This window comes from Myotis davidii, unplaced genomic scaffold, assembly GCF_000327345.1.
Source record: "Myotis davidii unplaced genomic scaffold, ASM32734v1 scaffold1608, whole genome shotgun sequence".
NCBI classification, from domain to species: domain Eukaryota; kingdom Metazoa; phylum Chordata; class Mammalia; order Chiroptera; family Vespertilionidae; genus Myotis; species Myotis davidii.
This window is the reverse complement of record NW_006299164.1, coordinates 36,447-47,170: the sequence shown is the minus strand read 5'-3', so window position 1 is coordinate 47,170 and position 10,724 is coordinate 36,447. Positions and strand designations below refer to the sequence as shown.

General features: G+C 47.8%; 1 protein-coding gene across 5 annotated transcripts in view; it reads left to right on the top strand.

Annotated features, from left to right (window-relative positions):
- Positions 1-10,724, top strand: part of PAK4 (p21 protein (Cdc42/Rac)-activated kinase 4) — a 51,208-nt gene that overhangs the window by 20,227 nt on the left and 20,257 nt on the right. The window contains exon 1 of one of the 5 annotated variants that reach the window (XM_006774631.2): positions 9,947-10,158. The exons of the other annotated variants lie outside the window; for them this stretch is intronic. The gene's annotated coding sequence lies outside the window, so the exon portion shown is untranslated. Of the gene's footprint in view, positions 1-9,946; positions 10,159-10,724 lie in introns of those variants that run through there. 5 annotated transcript variants of the gene reach the window in all.

Genomic DNA, 10,724 nt, shown 5'->3' with positions numbered 1-10,724 from the left:
ATATATAAAACCCTAATATGCAAATAGACCGAACAGTGGAACAACCGGTTGCTATGACATATGCTGACCACCAGGGGGTGCGCGCAGAACATGGTGGGCATTGACCGCAGCAGGATAGTGGAGCAGGTGAGCGGGGATGCCAGAACAAGGCGAGGCGCCTGTCGCTGTCATCAGGGCGAGCCTCTGGTGGTTACCGAAAATCCTTTACCTCTGTGCACTGTGGTCCCGCCTGGCACTTGCACCTGTTGCCAGTGCCAGAGCCACTGCTCACACCTGCTGCCAGCACCTGGCGCTGGCCCCGATTGCTTGGCGTCATCAATGGATGTGATCAGCGGATGTGAGCAGCGGCTGCCAGCCCTGATCGCCCCTGAGGGCTTCTCCTCCTCCCCCTGCTCCTGAGGGGCGATCAGGGCAGCAGCCACCGCTCACACCCATTGATGGTGCTGGCCCCACTCACATCCACTACTGGTGCCGGCCCAATCTCTCTGCGCCGTCAGTGTGTGGGAGCAGCGGTGGCGGGAGCAGAGCTGCTGGCAGACAGGTGACTGGGGGCCGGGCAGGGGCGCAGAGGATGGGCCAAGACCCTCCCTCTGCCCACCATAGCCTCACGGCCCACAGTTTCTTTCAAGGTGAACGAATTTGTGCATTGGGCCGTTAGTGTTATATAAATGGAATCATGCTATATGTAACCTTTTGGGGTTGACTTTTTTTCACTAAGTATATTCTCTGGAGATAAGTACCTGAATTCATTCCCTTTATATGAATGTACCACAGTTTGTTTAACCATTCACCCATTGAAGGACATCTGGGTTGTTTATAGTTTAGAGTGATGACAAATAAAGCTGCTATAAACAGCCGCAGGATTATGTGTGAATGTAAATTTTCATTTCTCTGGGACAAATACCCAGAAGTGCAGCTGCTGGGTGGTATGGTAGCTGCATGTTTAAAGAAACCGCCACATTGTTTTCTAGCGTGGCTGCACCATCTTACATCCCCACCAGTAATGTAGTGCATGGGCGATCCAGTTTCTCTGCATCCCCACCAGCATTTGTTGTTGTCACTATTTTTCACTTTAGCTGGTATAATAGGTGTGTAATCATAACTCACTGTGGCTTTAATTTGTATTTCTCTAATGGCTAATGATGTTGAACACCCTTTCAGGTGCTTATCTGTCATCTGTGCATCCTCTTTGGTGAAGTGTCTCTTCCTGTCTTCTGTCCATTTGTTAATTGGATTGTTTGGGGTTTTTTGTGTGTTTTTTAAACTAAGTTTTGAGAGTTCTTTGTCTCTTCTAGATTTTACTCCTTTGCCAGATAAGGAGTTTGTAAATGTTTTCTTCCAGTTTTTAGTTTTTTATCCTCTTCACATGGGCTTTTGCAAAACAGACGTTTTTAAATTTGATGAGGTGTAATTGATTAAATTTTTCTTTTATGGATCTTGCTTTTGGTGTCATGTTTAAGAACTCTGCACCTAACCCTAGATTCTGAAGATTCGCCTATTTGTCGTCTAAAAGTTTTATACTTTTAACATTTTGCATTTAGCTCTATGATCCTTAATGAATTAATATTTGTACAAATTGTAAGGTTTGGATCAAGGTCCCTTTATTTATTTGTTTATTTATTTATTTATTTTTTGCATATTGATATCCAGTTGTTCTAGCACCATTTGTTGAAAATGCTGACTTTTCTCCATTGCTTCTTTGTAAAAAAAAATAAGTTATCAGAGTAAGATACCTGTTTACACCTACCAAGATGGCTATTATTTAAAAAATAGGAAAATAACAAATATTGGTGAGGATGTAATATTCCTACCATGCATTGCTGGTAGGAATATTAAATGGAGCAGCCACTGTGGAAGACAGTTCAGTCATTTCTTAAAAGGTTAAATACAAAACTACCATAGCAATTCCAATCCTAGGTATAAGTCCAAAAGACTTGGACAGATATTTGTGTACCAGTGTTCATAGTTGCATTATTCACAGTAGCTAAAAAGTAAAAGGTTTAAGTGTCTATTAACAAATAAATGAATACACAGAAGAATCAAGATGGTGGCATAGGTAAATGCCTGTACTCATTGCCTCTCACAACCACATGAAAATTACAACTAAAATACTAAACAACCATCATTCAGAACCACCTGAAAGCTGACTGAATGGAAGTCCTACAACTAGAGAAGTAAATAAGAAACCACATTGAGACTGGTAGGAGGGGCGGAGGCACAGACCAGGACTGGCACCCATGTGTGCCGCTTTCTTTAATCAGGAGGGAGATCATCTTTGTGGAGGCCACCCATGAGGAACAAGGAGGCCCAGACCCACACCAGACCTCCAGCACAGGGTTCCAGAGCTGGGAAGAGGAGTACCCGCAACTATGGGCTGTAAAAACAGTAGTTTGTGGCTGAGTGACACCAAGGCTGCTGGAGACCCAAGTGTTCCATTTAAAGGGCTGGGCACAAACGTACTCAGACTCCCAGCATGGGTGGCTTTGGGGAACACACTTTCATATGGGGAGGAAGTGGGTTGTCTGGCATTGGGGCAGGAACTTGGGGTGGCTTCCTCCCAGATGGGATTGCTCACTGGGGTCATTGCTCCTGTGCTGGAAACTCCTCTTTCGCAGGGCTGACTGGCAGCCATATCTGAGTCTCCATCAGCCTAGACCACACTGTTTGCTGTATCATGGGTATTCCCTGACACCCTGCCCCAACCAATTTGCAGCCCTGCCCAAGTTTGCAGCAGCTTTTGCATATGAATGGCCTGTCCTGGCTCAGGCTTCAGCCTTTGCTAAAATCTCTCAAACAAACTGCAGGAGGTGACAGCATGCCCCAAACTTATCAGTAAAAGGCCCAACCCCAGCACTAGCACCAGCCTTCCTTACTTCCCAGCTGGGCCTTGCCTGGGCACATCCAAGCCAAATACAAATAGAAAATAGCAGCCATATGTAGATCCCTCTATAACTCCTGTTAGGTGGCCCCAGGCAGTTAACTGACTTTGCATCTCCCTGGAGGCCCTAGAGCCAGTGCACCTGGTGGGCAGCTTCAGACCATAGCAGATTACAACTCTACACATCCACAAGCGACGCACTCAAGGGCAGACTCAGTGAGCACCAAAGCCCCACTGAAGCAAATCCTGCTCCATTGGGGTGTTTCCTGCACAGCAGCTCTCCCACTGTAGCCACAGCTGGTCCTCACAGCTAATTGGCCTCCCAGAGTCGCCAAAAGCAGTTAAGGCTTCAGTACAAGACTGTGCAAACAGCCCACACAAAGGTACACCAAGAGTGCCCAGCTCAGAAGACTGGGGAGGCTAAGCCAATGGGCCCTACAAGATATCTACTATACAAGGCCACTCTACCAATTCCAGGAGACATAGCAACTCTACCCAATACATAGAAACAAACACAGAGAAGCAGCCAAAATGTGCAAAGAAACATGTCACAAATGAAAGAAATGTAAGCAAGCAAACTACTGGATATAGAATTCAAAACCATGGTTATAAGGTTGCTTAAGAATCTTCATGAGACTTTCAAAAATCTTAGTGAGAATGTCAAGGACATGAAAAAGGACCAGTCAGAAATAAAGCATACACTAACTGAAATAAGGAATAACTTACTGGGATCCAATAGTAGAGTAGAGGATTCTGAGAATCAAATCAAGGATTTGGAATATAAGGAAGCAAAAAACACCCAATCAGAAGAACAACAACAACAAAAAGAATCCAAAAATATGAAGATAGAGTAAGGAGCCTCTGGTACAACATCAGGTGTTCCAACATTCGCATTACGGAGATACCAGAAGAAGAAGAGAAGAGAGCAAGATATTGAAAACCTAGTTGAAGAAATAATGACAGAAAACTTTGCCTACCTGGTTAAAGAAATAGACTTACAAGTCCAGGAAGCACAGAGAATCCCAAAAAAGAGGAATCCAAAGAGGCCTACACCAAGACACATAAGTATTCTTTAAGAAGAGGAAGAAGTAGAAGAAGAGGAATTGATACAAATTATGAACAATAAAATGGCAACAAATATATATCTATCAATAATAGAATCTAAAAATCAAAATAAATGAACAAGAAATCGAATGAACAAAATAAACTGGTAAGTAAAATAGAGTCAGAGGAAGCATTGGACAGACTGACGAATCTCAGAGGAAAAGGCAGCGGGAGGTGGGGCGGGGGGGGGGCTGTGGAGAGTGGTAGGAAGAGATTAACCAAATACCTTAACTATAGACTCAGATAGTAAGGTGGTGAAGGGATGGGGCAGGAATTGGGTGAAGGGAGGCAAAGAGGGGAAAATAGGGGGACATTTGTAATACTCTCAACAGTAAAGATTTTCTTTTTTAAAAAAATTTTTAAAAAGTTTATTTTATTTTTTTTTCATAGAGAGGAAGGGAGAGGGATAGAGAGTTAGAAACATCGATGAGAGAGAATCATTGATCAGCTGCCTCCTGCATACTCCCGACTGGGGATGTGCCTGCAACCAAGGTACCTGCCCTTAACAGGAATCGAACCCAGGACCCTTCAGTCTGCAGGTCGACGCTCTATCCACCGAGCCAAACCGGTTAGGGCCAACAATAAAGATTTTAAAGAAATAAAATATGTGGATACACAAATTGTAGAATATTATTCAGCCATGTAAAAGGAAGGAGACCTGGCCGGTCTTGCTCAGTTAATTGGGTGACATCCTGTGCACCAGGAGGTTTCCTGTTCCATTTACAGTCAGAGCACATGGCTGGGCTAGGTTTTCAATCCCAAGTAGGGGGTGTACAGGAAGCATCCTATCAGTGTTGCAGCCTCACATTGATGTTTCTTCCCAGAAACCAATAAAAACTATTCTTTAGCCTTGGCTGGTATTTCAGTGGTTAGAACACCAGCCTGGGCACTGCAGGGTTGCGGGTTCAGTTCCTAGTCAAGGGCATGAACCTGGTTGCAGTTTGTTCTCTGCCCTGGTCGTGCTGGATGCAACCAATCAGTGTGTCTCTCTCACATTGGTGTGTTCTCTCTCTCTCTCTCTCTCTCTCTCTCTCTCTCTTTACCCCTCCTTCTTTTCTACTCTATCTAAAAGCAACGGAAAAATATCCTCAGGTGAAGAGTAATACAAAAACAAAACAAACAAAACTATTCTTTAAAAAAAAAAAAGAAGGACATTTTGATATATACTACCAATATGAATGGACTTTGAAAACATTATACTAAGTGAAATGAGCCAAACATGTGGCTCAGTGGTTGAGTGTCAACCCATGAACCAGGAAGTCATGGTTAGATTCCAGGTCAGGGCATATGCCTGGGTTGCGAGCTCGGTCCCCTATAGAGGATGTGCAGGAAAGAGGCAGCCGATCAATGATTCTCTCTCATCATTGATGTTTCTCTCTCTCCTTCTCCCTTTCTCTCTCTGTAACCAGTAACATATTAAGGAAGAAAAAAAAGAAATGAGCCAACCATAGAAGAAATAATGCAAGAATCCATTTACATAATTTGCCTAGAACAGGCTAATTCATAGAGACTGAAAATGGAATAGAATTTACCAGGGGCTGAGGAGGAGAGGATGGGGAGCTATTGTTTAATGTATACAGGATTTGCATTAAAGTTTTGGGTAAAGACAGTGATGGTGATTACACGACATTGTGAATGTATTTAATGTCATGGAATTATCCATGTTACATACAGCTAAAGTGATAAGTATTAGGTATGTTTTAACACAGTGAAAAATATCAGTGTTTTAAAATGTTAGGTATATTTGTGTGGATCTGTTTCTGCGTCCTCTCTCTGGTTACTGATCTATGTGTTTATCCACACTCCTGATTACTGTAGCTGTCTTTTAGGCCTTTGTATTAGAGACAGTGAGTCCTCCCACTTTATTCATCTTTTTCAAAATGGAGCTGTTCTAGGGCCTGGGCCTGGCAGTTTTGGAGCTCCTCTCAGGCTCCCTTGTGTGGAAAATGGCACTATGGTTTACCCAGCTTCAGAGTCACCCTTGGCACCTGCCTTGTCCTCAGTCCCCTTATCAACGAGCCTTGCTTTTTCTTGGCAGACATAGCTCTGTCTGTCCTCCTCTCTTCATGTCCAACCTTCCTGACTACCTTCATCAGTTGCTGGAGCAGTGATACGCTCTTGTCACTTGTCCTCACACCTCTCTGGCCTCCTTAGTTCCGTCCTCCACAGACAAGGCAGCTAGAGTTACGTCTTCCAAATGCAGGCCCTCTGGCTCACCCATGGCCTGGCTCCACCACACCCCTGTCCCTCCAGCCTCTGAGTCTCAGCTGAATTTCACATTCCATTTGTGTGATTTTTGACTCTAAGCCCCACAGGGCAAGGACCATGCTGCACCCCCTCCCCAGCCTGTGCAGCACATGGTGGACACGCATTGGACTTCTATTGGTGGAATCCATGAATGTGGGAAGGAAGCTCCATGCTGCTGGAGCTGATGACTGGAGGAGGAGTGTGTTGGGAAATGAGACCGAGAGGTGGCAAGAGCCTGGGAAACCTGGGGAGGAGGTAGCTTTAGCTGTGCTGGCCACAGTAAGTAAGGTGAGGGACATCAGGTTTACAAAGCTCTCCCTGCCCATGCAGAGAAATAGGCAATGACTTAGAAGAGATACTCAGCAGATAAGGAATTCTGACTCTTGTGAAAGGATGTGCAGCTTGCAAAGCAGAAAAAAGCAGATGACAACTAGGCTGAGGGGACAAGCTCACCTATCTGACTGGCAGGGAGTTTGACAATCCCATGGGCTGTGAGGCCCTCACACTGGACAACTTGGCAGTGCTGAGCTTTGCCTGCAGTTCCACTTCTAGACATTTGACCCACAGGCACACCTGTGAAATGACATCTGTACGTGGTTGTCATTGCTGCACTGTTTGTAAGAGCTCAAGGCTGGAAACCACCGGTGGTGACTAGTTCAAGGCACCTTGGCCCTTCCATGCAGGGCTGCGCTTTGCGGAGATCAAGGCATGGAAAGACTAAGATATACTGTATATATTTTTTCTATTAAGTTATAATAAGGTTTTTATTAATAAAAAAATAGATAAACTATAAATAACATAATAAATATAATAACATTTTAAAATAATATAAATTGTTAGTATACATGCTGGAAAGTGAATAAAGCATAAAGACGTAGCATAACCAATTATTATAAAGGGAAGACCTACATAGCCCCTGCCTCCTCAGGCCCTCCCGCCCCAGTGGCAGCCCCTTCCCTGACTTTCGAAGCAGTCACGACCTTGCTTTTCTCTTTGGTTTTACCCCCTCTGTATAGATCCCTAAACAGTGTATTTCATTTTGTATGGTTTGAGACTTTTTCTGGACAAAATCCTAGGATGTGTTTTATGTCTCACTTCTTTTGTTAGCATCATTTTGCTATTCGTGCACATGCAGCTATGGTCATTCCTTGTCACTCTTGTGTACTATTCCATGCAGCCAGTAGATCACACTTGATTATCCATTTCCTGTGGATGAGCATTTGCATTGTTTCCAGTCTCTGGCAGATTCAGATTGTGCTTCTTGAACCTTCCCATACGTGTCCCTGGAGCCCAAGGGCCAAATTTTGCGTGGTAGGCTCCCAGGGGAGCGCTGGCCAGGTCCCAAGTGTGTGTCTTCACCTTTACTAGATGCTGCCAAACTCCTCCTGGTGCCAGCAGCACAGGAGAACCAAGACATGTTCTTGAAAAAAGCAGATGCAGAATAATCTATGTGGTATGCTGCCATTTAAAGAGTGTGTCAGTGTAAGTGTGTACCCGCATACATACGTGCATTTGTAGGCTCTCTCAGAAAGGACAAAAAACCCACTAGAGGTTGTTTCCGGGGCCAAGCTAGGACAGGGCAGGAGGCCATCCTGTCACTGCTTACCCTCTGGTGCCATTGGCTTTTGAACCATGTGTCTGCATTATAAAGAGACAGACACTGAGATGGAAAGAAAGAAAGGGCAGAGATGAAGCCCATATGTGTCAGAATGTTAATAGTTGGGAATCTAAGTAGTAGATTTTATGGGGGTTCACTGATTTAGCCTCTATTTTGAGGTATGTTTAAAAAGTTTATAATAAAATCTGTTCCAATGAGAGAGGATCTTCGACGACCTCTCCTGGCCCCTGAGGCCTATCACCAGGAGAACCTCTTGTTTCCAGTGAGACTTCTAGAGGCTTGGCGCACCCTCCTTCCTCCCTTCTCCTTCTCTCCTCTGTGCCTCCCCTTAGGAACTCGCTCCCCTTTGCTGGCCACTACTCGCTTCCCCCACCAGAGCCCAAACCAGCCTATCCAGTTTGGGGAGGTTAGAGGAGCCGCCTCCCTTGGCTCATGTCTGGGTGGCTGCCTGACAGGTGCTCCACCCTGGTGGGGGAGGGAGTGGCCTGGGATCTGGGACTTCTGGGGTCCCCTACCTACCCTGCTGTAGCCCTGGGATCCTCTGGCTTACTGAACAGGTGATGGACAGGAGCGGGTTTGAGGGATTTCCAGGACCTCCTGGTCTGAGTGATGGGAGTCCTGTGGGAGTTGGCCACTGTGGGGGAATGGGAATGACTCAGGTTTCTGTCCCCCTGTCTGCCTGGGTTGCTCACTGTTCTCACTGGGCTCACCAGCAACTGGGCATCTGTCCTGGACCCAGCCACCTACTCGAACCCGGTCCCTGTCACTCACAGGACCCTTCAGTGAGGAAGCCCAGGGCAGGGAGTTTTGTCTAGTTTGTTCATTGCTGAGTTCTCAGGGCCTTCAACCTGCCTGCCTGGTATGTGCTAGGAGCTCAGCCCATGTGTGAACCAGTGGAGGAGGCAGACATTCAGAGACAGTGACAGCCGGGAGTGGTAACACTGGGATAAGGCCCAGAGGGGGCACCTGACCCAGCCTAGTGTGCCAGGAGGGCATCCTGCAGGAGCAGCCTGTGGTAGGCTCCAAAGGGTGAACAGGGATGAACCTAATAGCCAACCCCTGCCCCCAAGTCCTCCATCATGGGTGAGACAGACAGAAACAAACAAATTTCACACCAGGAACTCTGACCTGGGCCAGCGAAGGCTTTGTAGAGGAAGCGAGATCTAAGGGCAACCGGTGTGAGGTAGGGCAGCACGGCCCCTTCTTAATCCCCCTCTCTGAGTGTCTTTTTCTCCTGTTCTGGAATGGGGGTTCTGAACAAGTTAGCCTGCTGCTCAGAAAAGCTGGTTTAGGGCACAGGCACTGGGACAGGTGGCAGGCGCCCAACTTCCCTGCCTCAGTTTCCTCTGATGTAAATGGGCCAGATAAAGTACTTGTCCATTGAGGGCAGCAGTGAGGTAAAATGACTTAATGTGTGTCAAGGCTAAGAGTAGAGCCGCTTATTTTCAGAAGGGTTAGTCACATCCTGGAAGACAGAGCCAGCATGGCACAGCCCTTTCTCTCTCCCCATTCCCACTATCCATATCTCCCAGCCCTGCACCTAGAGATGGCGATGTGGGGGTTTCACCATGAACTGGATCTTCCCCTTCTGGTTAGGCTGCAAGTCTCAGGCCCGTCCTCATGCATGAGTGGGGCAGAGCTAGAGAGGCTACCTTCGTTGTCTTTTCTCGAAGCTATTGCTGGACTCACAGCCTGGAAGTGGGGGGAGCAGAGAATACATCCAGCCCCAGATCTCCAGCCACCCCTCCATATCAGAGCCCCATCCCTCTGTCCGGCCCCCAGCCTGCATCATTGTTTCAAACCTAGCTGCCTGCCAGCTGCTCTTAAGGCACTGTGCAGCACTGCTTGCTTCCCTAATGCCTGGCATCTAGCCTACCATGGGGAACGAGGTGGGGGTGTGAGTGTGCTAGTGGGGTACTGGCCCTCTGAAGCAAGGGCTGTGGTTGGAGTCTCCTCGCCTGTGTCCCTGCCTAGCCCCTCCCTCTGCCGGACATTGTGGTGATGGTGATGTGGCCCAGGCTCTCCAGACTCAGCTCCGCCTCCCTCTATCTCTCCCTCCCATTCTCCCCCTCCCTCCTCCTGTGGGCTGGAGCCACAGGGAGCTCAACTTCTGCCAGGGCAGGGCAGCGTCACCACCCACTGCCAGGGAGGCTGGGGCACAAAGCCCAGCCAGCTCTCCTTGGTGGGTGCGTGTGTCGGAGAGCCAGGGGAGCCCCCTTGGTACCTGCTCCCTGCTCTCCCAGCTGGAAGCCTCTGTCTGTGGCTCACCCCAATGAGGGTGACCCAGGACCCAGGGAAGAGGATGGTGGAGGTGAGCTGGCCCTGGCCTCAGGCAGGAGGGGAGGATAAGGAAGGGCTGCACTGGGTGTGAAGAGGGTAGTCCTGCTGCCTGGTCACCTGAGCCAGTGTGAGCATGTGATCAAGGGGCCACACCTTTACTGGGCCCAGGAGCAGGGTTCCTGTGTTAGTGGCAGGTGTCTTTGCTGGGCCTTACCACATGTCTCAGTTCAGGTCCCTGAGCATGTCAGTGGGAGCGCCTTCCTGGGGTCTGGTTTGCATGGGGTGGTTCTGAGGGGCTGTGCCTCTCTAGGTGACTGACCCTGGAGTTGGCCGTGGCTGTGCCTGGGTCTGCCGTGGGGATTCATTGCATAGTGTGTGTGGGTCTGGGCTTGTGTGGGTCCATGGTCTAACTCGTCCTGGGGAATGTTCCTGGTGTGTGTATGGGGTCCTGGGTCTGCCTTTCTAGGGAAGTCCAGCAGTTACGATCCATCTGTGGAATTGTGTGTGTGCATGCATGCGCCTGTGTTTCTGGCTGGTGGCCCAGGTCTGTATCGTGTGTGCTATTGGCATGTGTCTGTGGGTCTCTTTCAGGAATGC